The 23,865-nt window shown below is 46.1% G+C and overlaps 1 pseudogene across 1 annotated transcript; it reads left to right on the top strand.

The window, feature by feature from the left end:
- The first annotated feature begins 563 nt into the window (after positions 1-563).
- On the top strand, positions 564-4,936 carry LOC118151383 (cyclin-Q pseudogene; annotated as a pseudogene). The gene has a single exon (XR_013532077.1). The product of XR_013532077.1 is annotated as a cyclin-Q pseudogene (transcript).
- The last annotated feature ends 18,929 nt before the right edge of the window (positions 4,937-23,865 follow it).

The following is a 23,865-nucleotide window of genomic DNA, read 5'->3' on the forward strand; positions in this document are numbered from 1 at the left end:
ACACCATGGCTGTGTGTCACTGCAGATGAAGGCATACTTTTTCTCTGGGACATGCGATGACCCCAGTTGGCAGCAAATATTAATTTCTGATATTTTTGCACACCAAATCTTGGGTAAAACAACCAAGTGATCTCTTAGGACCCGGGTTCCTTGTTTGTCCCTGTTCCTAACCCCTCACCACCACTTTTTCCATCTGTGCCCTCTCAGAAGGACACAGAAGCCCAGGGTGGAGTCAAAGGGGTCTTTCAAATCCCCTAGTGGTATATAAAATTCTGGATGTTTGTGAATTTTTCTGGAGAAAGGGTCTATGTGTGCCATTAGATTCTGGAAGGGGTGTGTGACCTCAAAAAAAAGGTAAGAACTACTGGACCCGGTTCTCTTTAAATAGAAGTGCATGGATCAGTTTGATAAAGTTAATTAACAGTAATAAGTTATATCTCTTTAGCTGACTGCATTTCCAAAAAGGGATCTGGGAAGGAAGAATGCTTAACTAAAATTACATTTCTTTATTATTATTATTTTTTTGAGATGGAGTATCACACTTGTCGCTAGGCTGGAGCTCACTGCAACCTCCACCTCCTGGGTTCATGCAATTCTTGGGCCTCAGCCTCCCAAGTAGCTGGAATTACAGGTGCCCACCACCATGCCCAGCTAATTTTTGTATTTTTAAGTAGAGACAGGGCTTCACCATGTTGCCCAGGCTGGTCTTGAACTCCTGACCTCAAGTAATCTGCCTGCCTTGGCCTCCCAAAGTGCTGGGATTACAAGCATGAGGGACTGCACCTGACCTAAAATTATATTTCTAATAACAAAACTGAGGTACAGCTCATACCTGAGTAGGGGAGAATGACATTAAGACACTCCCACCACTACACAAGACCAATTTTTCTGGTCTTGATGGTTTTTTGGAGGCTCCTGGAGCAGGAACAAGGAGTTGGTAACTAGGATGTGTCAAAAGAGACACAGGCATTTCTCAGATAAACCTCAGCTCTTCAGGCTTGAGAAAAGGAAACATTCACAACATGACTTAGGGGTCCAGGGATGCTGTTTCCACCATACTATCAGATTGTCAAATGGGAAGGGCATGCCTATAGCACACGCTCCCTCCTGAGAGGGCCAAGTCTCCAGAAGACCTATGTCTGCTCCATCCCGAGTCCCTGCTCTCTCCTGGTGACAAGACACAGCTGCCTGTGTGAGTAGCAGTCTGAGGCCTCCTCCTTCCTCCCTCTGCACCCTGCACATACACTGGGTTCTTCCTCCCCTGCTCTCAAGAAGCCAGGGCCCTGCCCCCACTCACAGTTAGAAGGAAGTGATTCTGCAAGGCCTCCCAGGGACTCCCAGGGTTGGCTCAAGCACCAGACTGTTAAATAAGTGGGATTTTTTTCAGTGTTTGCAGAAACTGTTGTTTAAAAGATATAACCATCCAAACTGTTTATGTAACCCTTGGGAAGTCTCAACAGATATGGTTCCCTATTTATAATCATGGTCAGGACTTAAAAAATACAAGTGGAGGGGGACTGTCAAATCGGAGAAGTTGTCACGTTACAGTTGTGTGCTTGCATAACTGAGTTCAGTATTTTACTCTAATTTGAGAAGTTTCTTTTTATTCACTTTTCTCCTTTTCTGGTTTTCTCTTCCTTTGTTGTCCACTGCTGTGTACAATACACTCCTGACATTTTCTGAGAACATCAGAACTATCTCTCTGAAGTGAAGGTTCATAATAGGGGTTTTTAGGATGACCAAATAATAATGAATGCTAAAAATTCATTTCAAAGCCTAGGACTATTCTATTCATACTGATATTCCTAGTCTATGAGGGTAAACATAGCTGTCTTCTCTTCCCACAGCCCCTACACTTGCAGGGGCCTGCTCTGTCTCTGGGTTGTCTGCCCTGGAGGTGGGTTCCAGACCACCTGATCTCACTTTCCTGGGTCCAATCTCTGGATCTATGGCAACAGAATCCACAGGTCCCTATTCCCATACAGGGGGAATGCATTTCCTGGGGGACAATCACAGTGCAAAGCTGAGATCTAGGCTTCTTTATAGAGCCATTCTGAGGTCTTTATCACTCACACTAACAATCTAACTAAAACCCAGCTCTTGCAGGAACACATCCTCTTTTTTTTTTTTTTTTGAGACTGAGTCTCACTCTGTCACCCAGGCTGGAGTGTAGTGGCGCCATCTCGGCTCACTGCAACCTCCGCCTCCTGGGTTCAAGCGATTCTCCTGCCTCAGCCTCCTGAGTAGCTGGGACTACAGGCATGTGACACCATGCCTGCCTAATTTTTTATATTTTTAGAAAAGATGGGGTTTCACCATGTTAACCAGGATGGTCTTGATCTTCTGACCTCATGATCTGCCTGCCCAGCCTCCCGAAGTGCTGAGATTATAGGCATGAGCCACCATGCTCAGCCCATTCTCTTCTTTATTGGGGTGGCTGTTCTTTGACTTAACATAGCAGTAGTTTGGATCACAGATCCTCCTGGCAAAAAAGAATCTGATGAGAGCTATGCCTCCACCAAAGGCACAGTTTGATAATGCTCTGGGGAAGGCTGGTTCATAATTCCTGAAGAAGAGTCTGTGATAAGAATCTCTGGCCCACAGGCTTCTTCACACTATACAACCTCTAAAAATCCCTAACCACTGCTAATAGCTAGAAGGAGGATAGTGACAGAAAGAGATGACAAACGTTTGAGATGGTGGATATGCTAATTACCCTGATCTGCTTTACCCTGATCTGATCACTACACATTATATGTACTGAAACATCATTATGTACCTCATAAATATGTATAATCATTATAACACATCATAATTATGAGGTTCCAGACAATGATAATACATGATAATTTTACATATTTATGGCGTACATAGGGATGTTTCAGTATGTATACATTGAAGTGGTTTCAATTATGTACACATTTTAACGACATTAAAAATTAAAGAAAAATAAATTTTAAAAAACTAAAAAAAAAATTAGGGGGAGCGGCGGAGCGGGCAGGGACGTGGCGGGGTGGCGCGGATGCGCCCGCCGCGAGTATCCCCCCGCCCCCACTCTGCTGGTCTCTGCGCGCAGGGGCCGCTTTTCCTTCCTCAGGGGCTGCGGAGTCTCATGGAAGGCCCGGAGGGCGGCGGACGGGGACCCGTAGCGCCCAAAGCCAGAGTACACTTCCGAGTGGCGAGGTTCATCATGGAGCCAGGTGTCAAGCTGGGGATGTGGTCCCTTCCCATTGCCACTGCTTGCACCATTTACCATAAGTTCTTCTGTCAGACCAACCTGGATGCCTATGACCCTTACTTGATCGCTATGTCTTCCATTTACTTGGCTGGCAAAGTGGAAGAGCAGCATCTGTGGACTCGTGATATCATCGATGTGTCCAACAGGTACTTTAACCCAAATGGTGAGCCCCTGGAGTTGGACTCCCGCTTCTGGGAGCTCCGAGACAGCATTGTGCAGTGCGAGCTTCTCATGCTGAGAGTTCTGCCCTTCCAGGTCTCCTTCCAGCACCCACACAAGTACCTGCTCCACTACCTGGTTTCCCTCAAGAACTGGATGAACCTCCACAGCTGGCAGCGGACTCCTGTTGCCGTCACTGCCTGGGCCCTGCTGCGGGACAGCTACCACGGGGGGCTGTGCCTCTGCTTCCAGGCCCAGCACATAGCCGTGGCAGTGCTCTACCTGGCCCTGCAGCTTTATGGAGTCAAGGTACCTGCTGAGGTTGAGGCTGAGAAGCCATGGTGGCAGGTATTTAGTGATGACCTTACCAAGCCAATCATTGATAATATTGTGTCTGATCTCATTCAGATTTATTCCATGGACACAGAGATCCCCTAAGGCCCTGGCCCAGGCCTGCCCAAAGACAAGCCCAGGATGGTCAGCTGCCTGGGGACACTGCCATCATGTTGCCATGATGGATGGTCCCCAGAGGACCAGCTGGGAGGACTGGTTGTGCTGCTGGAGAAGGGCTGGTGAAGGCGATGACATACTGCCACTTTGACAGTACCTAGCAGTTGTGGTCCAGATGATGATGGGAGCCTTGCCTCCAGCGGGCGGGCAGGCCAGGAGCGCACTGTGTGCAGCTGACCCAAGGCAGCCACATCTGCTTTTGTCCTTTGAGAGGACTCTGACTACAATAGAGGCATGACGTCAATGAAATAGATGAGACTAAGTCCCTAGGGATTTTTTAAAAACCAGATTTATAGCGAGAATGAATGTGCAACAAGGATGAAATTTATTTTGTGTAATAAAATGTGATACTAATCAACAGAAAAAAAATTATTATTAACTGCTGTCAAGCTAGCACTGACAACCAAAGCCTCAGCCCAGAACCTCCCTGCTTCCACCTGTGCCAAGAACCCAAGAGAGAAGGCAGAGGCACATAGCCCTTACACCTTGGTGGGGAAACCCTAGGGTTTCCTCTCAGGGCCTGACAGATTAAGAGGTTGAAGACGAGTAGAGGGTGTGGCCACCTCAGCTCTAGCCTTCTTCTGCTGAGGGACAGTGGCCAAGGGACATCCTGGCAGATCTAAAGGAACGTGGAGAGTCCCTCTTTGTTCTCTCCACCCATCTCATCCCCACTAAATCCTGATGTCACTCCCTGCTGTGCCCACTTCAGAAACCCTTCGTCACTTCCCACAGGTACACTCTTAAGGGAAGTTCTTTAACTGGTGGATGTGGGAAAGAGGAAGAGGAAAAGTATCATTTCTACCTTCCCAACTCCCTCTATCCCATGAGTCTCCAATCTGAAAATGATTACCCATCTGACCTGGAGCTCTCATCCCAGGTATCATAATGGTTCTTCTTATACCCATAAGGAGAATGGGTAATGAAGAAATGCAAACTCCCAACTCCTATAAAAATGTGGTTGAGAAAGGGAAGACCCATAAAAGTTCTCATTTGTTGACCAGAGACAATAAAATGATTACTTAAAAAAAAAAAAAACCCACCTCTGGGGTCTTTCCAAATCATGTAGGAAAATAAAAACAGGGGACGACATGCTCTAGTCTTAAAACTCCAATGTAGCCCAGACTGGGTGCACCCCAACAACAGTAAATACCCACCCTCAGCAGCCTTCTGCCCACCTCACCCCACCAATACAAAGCCCTAGACTGGGTGAGCCCCAACAACAGTAAATACCCACCCTCAACAGCCTTCTGCCCACCTCGCCCCATGAATACAAGGTCCCAGACAACTCAACAAATACTTTTGACCATGTACTATGTGCTTCCAACCATTCCAGGAGTTGGAATTATGTAACCTCGAGATGCCTTCAGAGGAGTAGGGAAACAGCTCAGTCAACATTTAATGTGTGCTGATGTGTTGCTAGGTTTAGAGGAAACGAATATCTGAGGAAAAAACAACTAAAAATACTCCGACCTGGGAAGTACTAATCTACACTTAGGAGCAAGGAACAATTAATTCCTCATGGTGGGGTCACCCAGAGAAGGTAATTTTTTTTTTTTTTTTGAGATGGAGTCTCACTTCTGTTGCCCAGGCTGGAGTGCAGTGGTGCAATTTCAGCTCACTACAACCTCTGCCTCCCAAGTTCAAGCAATTCTCCTGCCTCAGCCTCCCAAGTAGCTGGGACTACAGGCACACGACACCACGTCCAGTTAATTTTTTGTTTTTTCGGTAGAGACGGGGTTTCACTGTGTTAGCCAGTATGGTCTCGATCTCCCGACCTTGTGATCCACTCCCCTCAGCCTCCCAAAGTGCTGGGATTGTAGGTGTGAGCCACTGCGCCTAGCTGAGAAGGTGATTTTTAAGTTGGGTCTTGAAAGCATATTAGGATTTTGCTGGGTAAAACTGGGAAGGAGTGGCATTTCAGGCAGAAAGAACTGATTGGGCAAAGGTCAGGGTTGGGGGTGGCATGGGCAATTGGTCATGTGTGATATGGTGTGTAGTCAGGCCAGTGTTGCCAGAACACGGGGTCGGAGAACAAGAAAAAAAGGAGGTAAAACTAAAAGGCAGGCTGCAGCTTATGGCAGCCATGAACACATGCCATTCAAAGGACCTGCTGCATGGAGTGCACACATCTGACAGGCTGCAGCCTTGGATCCACCATACCATTCAAGTTAGACCATGTTGCCTCCTGGATGGCTTCCAGCCAGTGGCAGAAGATGGCAGGGTTGCTTGGGCCTGTCCATTTCTGCCTGAAGTGGGACTCTTCCCCTGGGCAATCTTTGGCTGGAGATCCCCGCTGGGCTGGTTGAGACATTCTTACAGCCACACCACAGTCTGATGCTCTTTCAACCGAACGATCCTTCCCTCTCTTGCATCCCAGGAGTTAGATCTGGACTGCAGTTTGAAAGCTGTCTTTTCTTTCCCTACTTCTGCTCCTTTCTCCTTTACCTTTCATAGGCTTTAGTTCCTCTTCCCCCCAATAAATCTTCTGCATTTCTACTTCTGTTTTGGTGTCTGCTTCCCAGAGGACTCCAACTGGGAAGGAGCTTGGATGAATGTTTGGGTCTTGCTGGCAGTATTTTAAACAGAGAAAGCCATGGTCAGATCTGAATTTCATAAAAGCAATTCTAGCATCAGGGTGAAGAGCCAGCGGGTGGGGGAGACAGGGAAGCAACGGGCAATGAAAAGACCACTTAAAAGTACACTGCACTGATTGGTACAAGGTTTCAACAAGGTGCAACTGGAAGTATATATGACTTACTATGTATATACCCTTTAACTCAGTCTCAATTTTAGAAATCTATTTTATAGAAACACTAGCACAAATGCATAAAAGTATAAGAATGAGGATGTTTATAGTAGCCTATAAATATTATCAGGACATTAGAAAACCTCATGCTCATCTGTAGGGGAGGAGATGAAATAGAAGTACATCCATGTGGTGGAATACATACCAAGCAGCCTTTAAAAAGAATATAGCAGATCTCTATGTACTATCATAGAGAGAGGTATACAATAGACTGCTATTTGTAAAAAGCCAGTTGCTAGATGGGAGCAGTGGCTCCCACTTTGGGAGGCTGAGGCAGGTGGATCACCTGAGGTCAGGAGTTCGAGACCAGCCTGGCCAACATGATGAAACCTTGTCTCTACTAAAAATACAAAAATTAGTCGTGTCTGGTGGCAGATGCTTGTAATCCCAGCTACTTGGGAGGCTAAGGCTGGAGAATTGCTTGACCCAGGAGGCAGAGGTTGCAGTGAGCCAAGATAGTGCCATTGCATTCCAGCTTGGGCAACAGAGCGAGACTCTGTCTCAAAAAATAAAAAATAAAAAGCCAGTTGCTGTACAAAGTACATAGCATGCTCCCATTTTTCATAAACAAAGCTGTACATACATATATTTATAAAGATCCACAATTGCCTGCATAAATAAGTCTAAAAAGAGATATATCAACTGTTGACAGAGGCTACTTCTTGAAGGTGGTAGGGCTTTCACTTTTTATTTTCTATGTTGTGTTTATTTTGTTTGGTTCTTTTCTATAATATATTTCCACTTCTTAAAATGATAAATATGGTTCACTTCTCCTGTCAGAACACAACATTTTAATTTAAAAAGCTCCATATCTACTTGGAAATCCATATACAATTCTTCATATTGTATTTCCAGGGAAGAAATAACTAAAAGCTCCTAGAATAGTTGGGAGGGCTCTCAGAGTCCTGGTCTAGGTAAACAGAAATTAGAGATGAGCTAGACTAGAGCTGAACACAAGGTGGTGAAGACAGAAGTTCCAGAAGAAACCACGAGCGCTATCTCGAGTAGTGGGCAGGTGACCCACAGAAGCAGGGTGGGTGGGAGGTAGGAGTGAGAGGGGTCTGTGCTGAATGTGTCGGCCTTCAGGAGGCTCAGGCCAGCATAAGGTGTATAAATGAGAGGTGATGCTGGCTCCCACTTTAGAACTCAGGAGAGTACTTAGGCCTAAACACTTATGACCTACAAAAGATTAAAAACTCCCCAACAGTACTCACCAATGGACTAAAATGCTAATTGTAAACAGTGAAGTCATTAAAAACCCAGAAAAATATTGGTGAATACTTATCTAAGGAGAGAATAATTTTGGATAAAAGAGCAAACAGCATTTTAAAGGACTAGAAATTTTAACTATATTAAAAACGAACACAAATACTTCAAAAACAGAAAGCATAAACAAAATCAAAAGGCAAGCAAAAACAGGGGATTATATTTACAGCAACACTGACAGAAAGGAAATGTCCTTCATATATAAAACACATATGGCTGGGTGCAGTGGCTCACACCTGTAATCCCAGAACTTTGAGAGGCCAAGATGAGCGGATCACTTAAGGTCAGGAGTTTGAGACCAGCCTGGGCAATATGGTGAAAGCTTGTCTCTACTAAAATACAAAAATTTAGCTGGACATGGTGGCTTATGCCTGTAATGCCAGCTACTCAGGAGGCTGAGGCAGGATAATCACTTAAACCAGGGAGGCAGAGATTTCAGTGAGCCGAGATTGTGCCACTGCACTCTAGAGCCCAGGAGACAGTGAGACTTCATATAAAAAAAAAAAAAAAACACATACACACAAAAACCAAATTACCTCCCCGCAAAAAAACCCAAAGATGAGTTTTTAATCAGTAATAAAAAAGACACTCTCCAAAGAAAAACAACACTGGAGCGAGATGGTAGTATATGCCTATAATCTCAGCTACTCAGGGGGTCAAGGTGGGAGGACAGCTTGAGCCCAGGAGTTCAAGACCAACTTGGGCAATGTAGCAAGATCCCATCTCTATAAAAATCAAATTAGCCTGCTATGGTGGTACATACCCATAGTTCCAGCTACTCTGGAGGCTGACGTAAAAGGATCACTTGAGCCCAGGAGTTCAAAGCTGCCGTGAGCTCTGATTGTGCCACTGCATTCCAGTCTGATTGACAAAGCAACACCCTATCTCTTAAAAAAAAGAAAGAAAAAGAAAAACAGCATTGAATATGGTATTTTGTATTATAAAAATTATTTTGTATTGCTTAGAATTTTGTTCAGTTACATAAAATAAAACAACAGTGTCTTAAACAAGATAGAAGTTTCTTTCTTTCTTGCATTGAAAAAAAAAAGTCTAGAAATGGTGAGTCCAGGGCTGGTTTGGTGGCTCCAGGTGTCACCAGGGACCCACATTTCTTCTGGCTCATCTTGCCCCTATGCCTAAACTGCAGCCCTCATTCTCATGGCTCATGGTAGTCGCCAGAGTGATAGTCACCACATCCTCATGGAAGAAAGTAGGATGGAGAAAGGAGGGTGATTAGAGGTCCCCGCAACTCCTGTTAAGGAGCTAGCTCCAAAGTCCCATATGACACTAGCATCCATTGTCCAGAAACCAGCCACATCGTCATACTTAGCTGCAAAATTGCCAGAGAAATATAGTTTTTAGCTGGGTAGAAAAGGGCTCAGCAAAAAATTCCCTAAGAAAGAGGGAATGGATACTGGAGAGTAATGAGCAGTTTCTAACATACATATGATCAAAATTATCAAAAGAAACAAATGTAAAAGATTTCAGGGTCAACCTTACCAACAGTCAAATATAAGTAAAGCAGGCCTTTTATGGTCTTGTCTGGCCAAGGTGTTGAAGAGCTGGCCAGACAAGTCGTGAAGACAGTCAAGAGCTGAGTGTCTTCATGAAAACCTTGGGACAGTGTACATGAATAGAATAGGGTTTTGGGGTAAAATGGTCCTTTCTCCTCAACTAGGTGGCTCAGGGACCCAAGGGCAACTTCCTGGCTGTTCCCCGCAAAGTCTCCCTCCAACTCCTAAGTGACATCAGATTCTGTAAATGCTGGAAAGTAGAGAAAATTCTGTACCCAGGGATTCTCTAACTAAACTATGGCTAAAATTAAATTTTAGGTGTTTTTGAAAGTTCCTTAAAAAAAAGTAATATCCTCATGCAAACTGAATCAGCAGTTTCAGAACTTTAAAAAAAAAAAAAAAGAATCTCTGTCATGTTTTTGGGGTATCACAAACTAAACATGAAACCCAGCCACCAAAATAAGAACCAGTATTTGGAGAGTATGCAGAGGTAATGTTAGGCAACCTCAAGTTATGTCTTTTGGCAAATTCAGGACTTTACCAGAGCTCCCAGAGACGGTGATGTCAATGCTGCTGCCCTTCAGAAGACACAGAGAAGGAAGGTGCAGAGGACAGTGTGGACCCCACAGACTTCTGAAGTTCATAGGCCTATTTTGAATAGCTATTGTGCCTTTCTCCATCCAGACCACCACCAGTTACCTCTCATGATTTATTTGAAAGTACTTCTAGTGTTTGCTCTTTTTATTTTTATTTATTTTTGAGATGGAGTTTTTTGCTCTTGTTACCCAGGCTGGGCTGCAATGGCACGATCTCGGCTCACCGCAACCTCCGCCTCCTGGGTTCAGGCAATTCTCCTGCCTCAGCCTCCTGAGTAGCTGGGATTACAGGCACACACCACCATGCCCGGTTAATTTTTTGTACTTTTAGTAGAGATGGGGTTTCACCATGTTGACAGGATGGTCTTGATCTCTTGACCTTGTGATCCACCTGCCTTGGCCTCCCAAAGTGCTGGGGATTACAGGCTTGAGCCACCACGCCTGGCCATGGTTGTTGATTGGGAAAAATACCAGAGTAAACTGATGTTTCACGAATTCTGGAGGACGATCATTAGGGTGTGGGAAGCAATATGATATAATGATAAAATGTGCCCATGCTTTGCAATTCGGAAACACTTGGATTTGAGACCTAGCTCTGTGGTTTACCAGCTGTGTGTCCTGGGACAAGTTATACTTCTTTGGGGCTCAAGTTCCTTGTCTTAAGATGGGCTAATACAGTGCTTCTTCATTGTAACATCAGGTCACGTAGGAAACAGATGGCAAACTGGAACTGGGACTTTTTACAAAGGTAAGGGGAGGGCTTAGGGAAATCAAGAGGAGATACTGAAGCATTTGGAGGCTAGCAACAATGGGGAGCTATTACCACTCCTAGCCTGAGGGTATAAAAGAAGGGAATAAATGGGGAAGGGGATCCAAAGGAGGCAGCTATTGGAAGGGTGTCTGGCAGGAGCTGTGGGCTCCAGTGGAGGATGCAGTTGGCCTAAAGTGACCCGATGAGGACCCGGGCGAATAACTTAACCACTTGACCTCCCCAGGGGACTCCTGATCTCATCTTCCTGTGTTCTTCCTCTCTTGCCAATGATCCCCATGGACCAAATCTAACCCGGAATCCAGAGGCAAGAGAGATGAGTGATGTGGCCCACTCAGGTCAGCCTTTCAGCCCAGAGCGGGTAGAGAGGATAGAGTGTGGATCTGCAGGAGCAAACAGAAGATTAAACAAAATAGAGACTGCGATGAGCTTAGCATAATGCCTGGAACATAGTAAGTCCACAAGTCCTCAACAAATGTTAATTTATTTTGGACTTTGGACTCTCTGTTTGCCTGTTTTGCTTATTGCTTACTTCCTGGTTTTCATCAGGTCACGTATAGCTGAGATAAATTCCAAGTAATCAAGTATTGTTATCTATATTGGAGTGTTCTGAAGGAGTAATGAGTGTATAAAAAAGATAACCAGGGACTCTGGGGATTAGAGATGACAGAGAGAAACAGAAGGAGGCTAAGTAAGAGAAAAGGATGGAGAAAACCATATGTCCTCTATGAGGCTGGAATGAACACAAGATTATTTTACTTTAAAATCAAATTATGCATTAACTGGGATGTGATAACAGTGTGTTTGCAATTTTACAGCCCAGAGAGACTTGCCAGAAAGGGATTTTGCAAGGAAGGTCTTCCTGCCCTAAAAGCAAAACCTAGTGTTTACTTCTAGATTAATAGGTTTTAACCCATCATGCCTGCTCCCCCAAAACCAAGTAGTCAAGTGTGTTAACCTGGATATTTAAATACTTGTGTGTTCCTGCCTGGGTGCCTGGGTCAGGTGAATGTTCTATTCTGATTTTGGAAATTGTTGGAGTGTGTTGGTCCTTGCGTGGGATGGCTCCCAGGTGGGAAGGGAGCCCCAGAGAGTGATCTGAACAGTGGCTCATAAACTCAGAGTCCTTTCCTCAAGCCTTTACCAGCTGCTGACTTGGCCCCTTAGAAATCTGTCTTACCCCAAAACCTAAAATCCAATAAAAAATTAAAAAAAAAAAAAAAAAAGAAATCTGTCTTAATTCCACAAGCTATTCTCCAGTGTCTGGTTCAAGCTCCAGAGCACAGCATTCCAGGCTTTCTGTGATTGGTCCTGGCTACCTGTTCCATCTCCAAGATCCTCCAGCATCCTTCTCTCATTTGCTTACTCTGCTCTCCAGTCCTTTGCACAGGCCACTCTCTGTGCCTGAGACATACACTCTCTCTCCTCCTGGCTAACATTCCTCAGCCTCCAGGACCGCTCAGGTGTTCTCTCCTCTGGAAGCCTGCTGGACTTCCCACAGGGAGTTGGGGATGAGTCTCCTCAAGACATTGCAGGGTGGGAGGGGGACCTCAGTTCCCTTCCTAAGCCAAGGTGAGATATACTGCCTGCTTGCAGCTTCCTTGTGGCCTGGACTTCCCCTTTGGATGCCAGATGCTAACCAACCCCAGGCCATGTGTCTGCAGGCCCCCTGAATACGGAAATGTTCCTCCAGCTTTCTGTGAGAGCAGCTGGAGCTGCCCATTGCCCACACTGACAGAGGAATGTGCCCAGCCAGAGGCAGGCACAGTGACCAGCACAATGAGGACATGACATACTTCTTCCTTTTCCCATATCCCTATGCTGAGAGTGCACACAGCTACCTGGTGGGAGCAGAAACTGGCCTCACTTCCTGGGGCCTGCTGGGCAGACAACGTGGCTCTCTAGCTATGCCACAGAGCAGGGCAAATCTTTACTAGCTGTGGCCTCACTCCCTGCCCTCCCCCATTCCTGCAGAAATTGTTCTACCAGCTCAGCAGAGGGCCAGGTCTGGAATCTCTCACCTGTTCCTGGCCCTTCCTTTAAGCCCTCTGGTTTCCTGGAAATCATAAACAGTGGGAGACAGCCTTTATCACACCCTGAACAGTTCACTCTTAATATTTAATGCTGGAGGCTAAAACAACCAGAGACACTGGAGGCCTCCTGCTTGCTCTCAGTGACTGATGTTTGCACCTGGTAATTGAGGTCAGGTTGCTTCTCTTAAGTCACGTGATTTGTGTCAAGGCAGGAAGGTGTTGGGGCCACTTGTTGCAAAGAGACCAGGAGGCGATCACAGAAACGCTGCAAACCAGCTTTGGCAGCAAAGGCTGTGCTTTCATGGAAGCCAGCCCTAGGAGCATGGAGTTGGCAGCTGGTAAATGACCCTCCTGGGGCCTAAATAAACTCTAGTTTTCACTCAGAGCAAGCTCAGGACACCTTCCTCCCTCTAAGACACCTGCTGAACTGAGTCACTTTTAATCCTTTCTGGAGTAGGATGCGACATTAGTTAATTAAGAAATTAATTAAGCATGCTGAATAGTCACCCATATGGTCACTTAAGGGCCTCCAAATCACAATATAGGTCCCACCCTACCCAGACATCTAACCTTGTTCCAGGGTTTGCTTGACCTCAGGCATTTATCTCCTGGCTGTCATGGAATCTACTCCGATAAACAGGAGCACACCAATCTGGCCCCTCTGCCAGCCTGAGATCCTTGTAAGAGCAGTGGAGCTCCCTAGTGGTCACCAGCCACCTGGGCTCCAGGCAGGCCAATACCTACTCCCATGCTGAGGTCTCTTGCACGGCTTCTCTAGGCATATAGTAGGTGCTCAGTAACTGCTTGTGGCATGGAGGAACTTCCCAGAGTGTGTGAGTTCTCAGGCTTCAAGGCCCCTAGATAAGCAGATTTCTCTCCCCTATCACCATAGTCAGTCACCCCAGGGACTACAGGACAGGCCGAACGCGGCCAGTGACTCAGCTCCTTGGGTGATCCAGCTGGCCCACAGACCACTTCCTCTTCTCCCCAGTGCCGGATGGATGCAGATCTGTGAGGAAGGAGCCAGCTGCAGGCAGGCAGCTCTGCTGGAGGCAGGAAGGCATGAGGTCTGGCTACCACTCACACTGGCTGCCACACATACAGCCAGGGTGGCAGAAGGCCCTACCTGCCATGTGCCAGTGGAACACCACCCTCATGATCTGTGTTTCCAGGTTTCCACCTGAGGGCTGAGCATACTCTCAACATGGACCTCCTAACTGCTCTCAAGGATGGACAGCTGGCTCAAGGGGACATTGCCAAGGGGCTCTAGGAAGAAGCCGCTGTCCCTCCAGACCTTAAAAATGGCTACCAAGGGCAGAGCCAGCAGTTTTCACTGAAAAGTTTCTCAAGTAGGACAGATTTCCCCCTCTGTGATGCTCAGCTCAGTCTGGAAAGGAGATAAGAAAGACCAGAGCACCTGATCTCTCAAGGTCATCAAATTTAACCATTGTCCCATTTAAAAGCGGGTAGTACAGAGGTTGATGTGGGCTCTGGAATAGGACATGTGAAGCCCGGGTCTGCTGCATGGCAGCAGTGTAGTCCTAGGCATTATTGAAACTCTGTTTCTAAATCTGGTTATGTGAATGAAAGGGGCTAATTTATGTAACACTTTCAGTGTAGTAAGTTCTCAGTATAGTTTGGCTACTTAACTATTGTCTCCTTTGAAGGACACTGAACTAAACAGAAGAGAAACAGGGAAATAAACAGCATGGCACCACACATCAACAGAAACTTAATTATTCACCCTAGATAACTAAGCATGACTACAAATAACAACATAGCAAAGAGAAGTTTGAGATCTTTGGTTTAGTCATTCTAGAATCCTGAGTCACAGCAAATGCACAGCCTCCATGAGGCTGAGCCACATATGAAAGCTGCTTCCACCCACAGACTGGAAGAGGTCACTGACATACCTAACAATGATGATGATGATGATAAAAATAGCTACCACATGCATACACGTTAAGCAGTTCAAACAGGTTATTTTGTTTAATTCACACCACATATCTTTGAGGTAAGTATTCTTGTTCCCATTTTACAGATGTAGAAACTGAGAATTGAAGAAGCTGAATAATTTCCCAAGCACACCCCCACTCACCCACCCATAAGCAAAAAGGCAGAGCCGGGATTCAAACACAGGTGTGATTGTGTGTGGTCATCTATTTCCCCTATGCTACACTGCTTGAAGGAAAATTCTAAGTGCTGTTGTTTCTGGCAGAAACCCACCTGTGTGGTCTTTAAACCTACTCTGACAGGAGCAAGGGCCACCACTCTGTATCTAAGACCTGTGGGAACAGTCCTCAGGCAACAAGGTGACCAGGGCAGCTGCAGACAGTATCTATGCCACTGTCCCCTAGGGCAAAAGTCTGTTTCTCTTTCCAAACGGCCTGCTGGGAGCAACTATTTAGGGAGACCATACCTCCTCCCACACTCAGTTCCGGGGCCTGAGCCACAGAGTTCTGCCATGGGAGGGAGGACCTGCCTGTCCTGCTCCCTCCCCACTCCAGGTTCCCGGAGGCCTCTGTGACAATTCCTGGGAAGGACTGCAGGATCTGGCAGGCAGCAGGTGACAGTGGGGGAAGAAGAGTCCTGAGAGCACACCACTCCCAACCCCCTCTGCCTCTTACAAAACAAAGGGGAGTCATGCCCCATCCCCTGCTGCCATAGATGCCCTTCTCAGAGTGGCAATGCCTAGGATTGAGGATCTTGTGTGCTGAGGAAGTCCTGCCCCCCAATCCCCTACAAAAGTCAGAACCAGCTGCTAAGGGGTTAGACACAGAACTGTCTGTCTATATTAACATTTCATCCTGAAAAACAACAGGAATCCTGGGGAGAGACCACTGGCCTGGGACTCCGTGAACCCTGGCTTCTATCTCTGGCTTTATCAGGTGACCGTAGGCAAGTCACTGAACCTCCATGGGCTAGGCTTTCCTGCCTGTTGGGTGGGAATCACTACATATCATAATCATTACAGCTGACCTTCGGGGAGGCTGTACTTGAGCCAGGCACTGCAGTGGGTACATTATCATGTTTATTCTCACAGCACCTTTTGCAGTAGCTACTATTTTCAAGCCCATTTTCAGATAAGGAAACTGTGGAACAGGCTGGTTAGGGGATATGCCCAAAGTGGCAAAGTTAGCAAAGGTGGACCTGGCACTCAGTACCATATCTGCTTTTCCATGCTCTTAACCACTATAACATACAGAGCTCTTTTACAGAGATCAGGGACAGAAGTAAAAGCGTTTTGAAAGCAAAAAAAGCAGGGGGGTGCATAAAATAAAGATAAATCACCCCCCATCGGACATAACTCAGGTAACAGTCCTAACCCCCTAAGAACCTTCTGTGGAACTTATTTGCAGCATCAGAGACCTCCATCATGGAAGGACCTCAGTAAGTCATTTCTTTCTTCCTCTTTCCCTTCAGGCAGTAATAATATGACTAACTGAATTATACAGGTGAGACCAGGAAGGTCAAGCAAGGGGTGATCAGCTTAGGCCCTTGGCTGGCAGGTGAGGAGGAGACCAGGCTCCTGGCTCCTAGGGGAGGAAACAGTGATGACAAAAGCCCCTGTCCATGGCCAAGGTGGAACCCTTTCTACCAAAGTTTAAACATTTTAATATAATATCAAAGTGAATCTTTTCCAACCTTAAAAACATATTTAGTTTCCCTATAAAACTGGTCAATATTCAATTATAAATGTAGGTGGCGCTCTCCTCCTCCTTCAAAGCTCTGTATTAGGCAGCTTCACAATTGCAGACAACAGAACAAACAGTAGTTAGTTCAGCCAGCAAAGGGATGACGTAGGAGGATACTGGGTCCATCAAAGGCTCTCTGGGAGGGCTGCATATTTAGAGCCAGCCAGCCAGGAACAATGTCTGAAACATACCTTAGAGCTGGGCAAAGAATGAAACCCTAGCTTTCTTCAATAGCTGGCAGGGTGGCAAGGTCTGGTCCCCCAGGCAGCCTCGGCTCTTCCCACTCTCCTCTCTCCCTGATGTGTCGTCGCCCTACTTGCTGCTTCCTGGGCAATCCCATCTCAGGTCTGTGAGCTTGCCGTTCCCTCTGCCTGCAACCTAGACATTCACGTTGCTAGCTCCCGGGCTAGCTCACATGCTAGGATTCTACTCAAATGCTCCTTCTTAGAGAGGCCTGCCTGGACCTCTAAGTCTCTAGCCCTAGTACTCTATCCCCTTCTCTGCTTTCCTCTTCTCCTTCACTGCTCCTTGACTTTGTGCTACACATTGTCTGTCTCCCCCACTGGAATGTAAGCACCACCAGGGCAGAGACTTGGGTTGTTCTGTTTGTTGCTGTAAGCCCAGGGCCCAGAGCCAGACCTGGAACAATGAGGTACTTAGCTATTTGCTGAATACTCTGTGAAGGAATGACAAAGGAATGCATGGAGAACTTCAAATCCTGGAACTTCAAACTTCAATCCCCCAACTTCTCCAGCTTATGCTGGAGGATTAGGGCAGTAACAGGAGTCAACTTGTGCTGTGGCTGCAGCTGTGCTGTCACCTTGCCTGGATCTGCATCAGCCCTGAGGCTCTCACTTTGGAGGAAAGACTTGCCCAGGGACCTGTAGCTCTGAAGCTCCTCTGACAGCCTCTGCAGCTCTTGGAACTTATCTGGGCTGTTGCAGTGCAGACCACGGAGGCCTAGCTGAGTTCCTGCCCCTGCTTTCTTAGAGCCTCAGAAAGACAGGGAAGTGACTTACCCAAAGTCCCCTTTCACCCTATAAACAGTTCAGCCCAGGGAGTGAGGCTGACACGCAAATGCAGCTATGTATAGACTCAGAGTCATATGAGGTCAGGGCTGAGTGGAGCCTTGGTAACATACAAGCCAACCTGTGTTTGAAGATAATGCAAGCCAGTGAAGGAGCAAGTGTGTGCATGGACTCTGGAGTCTGGCAGAACCAGCCCCCACCCACCAGTTGTGTGACCTTGGAGAATTATTTGAAAAGACATTATTTGAAAAGCAGATGTGGCCAGGTGCAGTGGCTCACGCCTATAATCCCAGCACTATGGGAGGCTGAGGTGGGTGGATCAAGAGGTCAAGAGATCGAGACCATCCTGGTCAACAATGTGAAACACCATCTCTACTAAAAATACAAAAATTAGCTGGGCATGGTGATGCGCGCCTGTAGTCCCAGCTACTCAGGAGGCTGAAGCAGGAGAATTGCTTGAACCCAGGAGGCGGAGGTTGCGGTGAGCCGAGATCGCACCATTGCACTCCAGCCTGGGTAACAAGAGCAGAACTCCATCTCAAAAAAAAAAAAAGAAAAGCAGATGTAAAATGGAAATACAAGTTTCTATTTAAAACAGTTGCCTGACCCCTTTTCAAAAGCCTACTACAGTTTTCCCTCAGCATCTTCAAGGGATTGGTTCTAGGACATCCCCTCAGATACCAAAAGCCATGATGCTCAAATCCCTTATTTAAAAAAATGGTGTAGGGGTGGGTGCAGTGGCTCATGCCTATAATCCCAGCACTTCGGGAAACCGAGGTGGGCGGATCACTTGAGGTCAGGAGTTCAAAACCAGCCTCACCAACCTGGTGAAACGTCATCTCCACTAAAAATACAAAAATTAGCCAGGTGTGGTGACATGTGCTTGTAGTCCCAGCTACTCAGGAGGCTGAGGCATAAGAATTGCTTGAACCCAGGAGGTGGAGGTTGAAGTGAGCCGAGATCGCACCACTGTACTCCAGCCTGGGCGACAGAGTGAGGCTTTATCTCAAAAACAAAAAACAAACAAAACAAAAAATGGCATAGTACAGTCAGCCCTCCATATCCACAGAACCTGCTGGTATGGAGAGCCAACCGTGCTTCCTATTCTTTATGGTATCAAATTCAAACTCTTTGACTTGATAGGCAAACTCCAACACCACTAAAATCTGATTAACCAACCTGCCCAATATAATCTCTCTACACTCCTCCAAATAAAGGTCAAGTTTGGCCCAGGTGCTTCCTACTCCTTCTCACATCTGTGTGCCTGGAAATACCAACCACCTTCTTTTCTCTCTGAGTTTACTAGAGCCCCAGGGGCAGGTCTCACAGTCTTCCCTGACTTAGGTTTTTCTAGGCACTGACAACTGGGCGCTCACAATGAGACCTGCCCCCTGAGGCTCAAGTATTTGGTGTTATTTACAGGCAGGAACAAAGTTTTGACTCCCCAACCAGAACAAAGGATCCTCTAGGGCAACTGTTGTATTTTCATGTCTGCCCCAACCAGGCATTAAAACATGCATAGAAATTCCAGTTGCCGGGCTCCTGTGAAGTTACAAGTTACAATTTGGTGAAAATGCCCCCAAATACTTCCTTTATTTCCCAAGGAAAGGAAAAGAAAGATATAAAAATTAAATTAAAGACAAACTTAAATCATTCCCATTTCTGCATGCTTGGTCTGTGTGGGAAAAAAAAAGTCATTTCATCTCTCTGTCCCATGCAGACTTGAGGAGTAAAGAAACTCCCTAAAAACAATACATACAAGCCTGGTGCTGTGGCTCACGCCTGTAATCTCAATACTTTGGGAAGCCAAGGCAGGCGGATCATGACGTCAGGAGTTTGAGACCAGCTTGGTCAATATGGTGAAACCTTGTCTACTAAATATAAGAAAATTAGCTGGGCATGGTTGTGCACACCTGCTACTTGGGAGGCTGCGACAGAAGAATTGCTTGAACCTGGGAGGTGGAGATTGCGTGTGAGTTGAGATCGTGCCACTACACTCCAGCCTAGCAACAGAGAGAGACTTTGTCTCCAAAAAAAAAAAAAACAAAATGCATACCAAAAAAAAAAAAAAAAAAAAAAAAAAAATCATACCAATTAGTCTCACTTAAAGGTTTCAGGAAGGAAAACACAGTTAAACTGAAAATGGTTAACTGTTGTTAAAAAAAAAAACAAAAAAAAACCAGTCCGGAAATGTTTTTAGGACTGTGTCTATCAAAGTGCCTTAGAGACTGATTTGTCCTGCAATACATTCATCACAGCACATGTTTTCACTAAAAACCAACAGCCCAATGCTAGAGCTTTGTGAGTGAAATGCAGAGTAGAACTGGACATGGAGCTACACAGCTCTGAATCATGTCACCCAACAGCAAGCAACAGCCACCCAAAGGATTCCTGGTAGTGCCCTGTTGCCACTACAGTGGGTTCATATGGCCATGGGAAACTGTACAAACAGCAGATGGCATCCTGCAGCCCCAGCTTCTCCTTCTGCCTCGTTCCTGTCTCTGGTCCATGCCTTTGCTTCCCCATCAGCCCACTGCCCAAATACACTCAGAAAAAAGTCCCTGCACAAGCCTCCACCCAAATTAATTCCACATTCTCTCAAGAGAGACCTTGAAAGGTGCTGAAATTCAGGGAAGCTCTTCACTAGACTCCTCACTGGATGCCAAGAAATGATGTCGTGGCCCTTGACATAACTGCTTATTCCCATTTATGAAATGGAAATTATTTTCTTCTGAGCACAAAGCTAACAAATGTGATAAAAATAGAAAATAAACAATACCAATTCAAGTGCTCGGAATGCAGCACAAATAGGATCTTGGGACAAATAAGATAGAGCTGTGAAATTAATGTGGGTGAGAGGAGGGGAGGGTCAGCGGAAGAAGTCCAACAAGGGGCTGCAAGGCCTGAGCAGCAGTCCACCCTGGGAGCAACTGGAAGAAGGGCCAAAGGCTCCTCAAAAAGAATACCTCACACTCCCAGCTTGCCACACACTGGTTGAACTATTCTGGGTGGATACCTCCTTTCTGGATGGCAAAGGGGATGGGCCTAAGATGCAGAAGGGAAGGGAAGTCACACTGACAATGCAGAGGAGGTACCCTTGTCTCTCATACTCTCTGCAACATTCCAGGAAGAATTCTGGTTTCATTGCTGCTGTTTTTGTTTTTTATAAATAAACCGCAAAAAACCAATGGCCTCAAAATTGAACACATGTGATTTATACCAATTCATACATCAAAACACAAATAATGCAGAACAAGTAAGAGAAAAACTATGGTCAGGCTCTCCACTCACTCATGGCTGGTGGCTGGCATTCAACTCTCCAGCAGCCAGGGAGTCCATTTTCTTGTTTCTCTGCTGTCCATCCTTAGGGACTGCCAGGTGGGCCAGGGTGTGCTGCCATCTGCAGGTCAAACAAAGACAAAACATAAGTGAAGGCTCCAATCATTTGCCTGAAGCCCTTCCTAATCTCAGGCAGCTGGAAGACCTGGGTCTGGGTCCTGGGACAAGAGCCAGGAGCACTTACCCAGTGCCAGTACCTGCTGGGCCACAACAGTCTCTGTTTGGGATCCCAACACAGGCAGCAGAGTCAGTAAAAACTCTAAGATATCAAGAAGTCAAGCATTTCTTAACAGCAGCAAACTCTTACACAGGGCTGTGGTTACCAGACACTGCTCTAAAAAACTTATACTTGTTTACTTATTTCATCCTCACAAAACGGGTAAATATTTTAGGTCTCTGCCAATTTGCCTGATTACTGAATTATGTTGAATCATTAAAATGAAGAACTTGATAATACCCAGTTTCAAAGAGGGGTCAAATATGAAACTCTGTGAGAGGTTCTCAGCATCCTACAGACATTCATTCCCTCAAAATTCATCAAGTGTTTATTATGGACCAGACACTGCTCTAGGATCTGGGAAGAGAGAAGCAAATAAACAAAGTCCCTGATCTCATGAAGATTCTGTTTTAGTGGAGGAAGGCAACAATAGAAAAAAAAGACAAATGCCATGCAGAAGAAAAAGCAGGGAAAAAGAGAGCACGATGACAATGCTGTTAATATCCATTCATTTATGCATTTATTTCCAAGGACTTACTAACCATATAATTTCTTGCCCACAGTTGCATGTCAGGCACTGTGCCAAGGATGCAATTGTGGATAAGAAATAGACATGGTCTCTGCCTGTATGGAGTACTTACATAAGAGGAACATTTATAACATTTATTATTAGTCAAATAATCACCTAAATAAATGCAAAGATGTTAATCTGTGATAGGTGTGATAGCAGAATTGCATGCAGTCCCTGTGAGAGCATCTCAAGGAGATGGTGTATCACCTTGTCTAGGGGAAGGCCTGAGATGGAGTATGGGGAGCAGCAATGTGTTAGTCCATTTTTCATTGCTCTAAATGAATACCTGAGGCTGGGCAATTTATAAAGAAAAGAGGTTTAAGGTGAGGTGCAGTGGCTTATGACTGTAATCCCAGCACTCTGGGAGGCTGAGGTGGGTGGATGATCTGAGGTCAGAAGTTTGAGACCAGCTTGGCCAACATGGTGAAACCCTGTCTCTACAAAAAACACAAAAGTTAGCCAGGTGTGGTAGTGCACTGCTGTACTCCCAGCTACTTGGGAGGCTGAGGCAGAAGAATCACTTGAACCTGGGAGGCAGAGGTTGTAGTGAGCAGAGATCACACCACTGTACTCCAGCCTGGGTAATAGAGTGGAACTCCATCTCAAAAAAAAAAAAAAAAAAAAAAAGGAAAAGAAAAGAGGTTTATTTGGCTCACAGTTCTGTAGACTGTACAAGCATGGCACCAGCACCTACTTGGCTTCTGGTCAGGCCTCAGGATGCTTACAATCATGGCAAAAGGTAAAGGGGGAGCTGTTGTGTCATGTGGCACAAGAAGGAACAAGAAAGGGGAGGAGGTGCCAAGCTTCCTTTAAACAACTAGCTCTTGCCTGAACAGAGTAAGAATTTACTCATTATCTCAGGGAGGGCACCATACCATTCATGAGGGATCCAGCCCCATGACCCAAACACCTCCCACCAGGCCCCACCTCCAGTGCTGGCAATCATATTTCAACATGAGATTTGGAGGAGGCACACATCCAAACCTTATCAAGCAGTGTCCATGGTCAAAAGCACACCCTATAAACAGGCTGGATCGTGGGCAGTCAGCAGGGAGAGGAGGAAGGGTGAGGCTGAAGAAGCAGTGTGACAACCCTTGCATGACATTCACTGCCACAAGAGGAGTTTGAGCCTTAACCCTGGAGAACTGGAGCACCACACAAGGGTCTTAGGCGGAGGAGTAACACATTTAGATGTGTGCTTTTAAAAGATTATCTATGGGCTGGGCGAGGTGGCTCATACCCATAATCCCAGCACTTTGGGAGGCTGAGGTGGGTGGATCACCTGAAGTCAGGGTTCCAGACCAGCCTGACCAACATGGAGAAACCCTGCATCTACTAAAAATATAGAATTAGCTGGGCGTGGTGGCGCATACCTGTAATCCCAGCTACTTGGGAGGCTGAGGCAGGAGAATCGCTTGAACCTGGGAGGTGGAGATTTCGGTGAGCGAGATTGTGCCACTGCACTCCAATCTGGGTAACAACAGTGAAACGCCATCTTAAAAAAAAAAAAAAAAAAAGGGATTATCTATGTAGGCTGAGTAATGACCCCGACAAAGATGTCTCTGTCTGAATCCCCAGAGGCTGTGCGTATGTTCCCTAACACGGTAAAAGGGACACTGCAGACGTGATTGAGTTAAGGGTCCTGAGATGGGGAGATTATCCAGGTGGGCCCAATGTGATCACAAGTGTCCTTATAAGAGGGAAGCAGGAAGAGATGTGACTTCAGAATAGGAGCCTCAGAGTGATGCAGCACAAGAAAGATTTGGCTTCAAAGAGGAGGAAGGGGCCCTGAGCCAGGGAATGCAGCCTTTAGAAGCTGGCAAAAGCAACAAAACAGTTCTCCTCTAGAGCCTCCAGAAGGAACACAGCCCTGCCAAAGCCTTGATGCAGGACTTTTAAAATAGTAAATTTGTGTTGTTTTAAGGCACTAATTTTGTGGTAATTTGTTACAGCCGCAATAGGAGAATAGGACATACTAGCTCCTGTGGAAAACCAGACTGCAAGTAAGGGCAAGGGGAGACAGAGCTCAGCTGTAGGTCACTGCTGTGGTCCAGACAAGCGGTGTGAGAGCTTGTACCACCGTGGTGGCCGTGGGGATGGAGAGGAGTGGTGGAGTTGAAGGAC

This window comes from Callithrix jacchus, chromosome 2 (assembly GCF_049354715.1).
Source record: "Callithrix jacchus isolate 240 chromosome 2, calJac240_pri, whole genome shotgun sequence".
Lineage (NCBI taxonomy): Eukaryota > Metazoa > Chordata > Mammalia > Primates > Cebidae > Callithrix > Callithrix jacchus.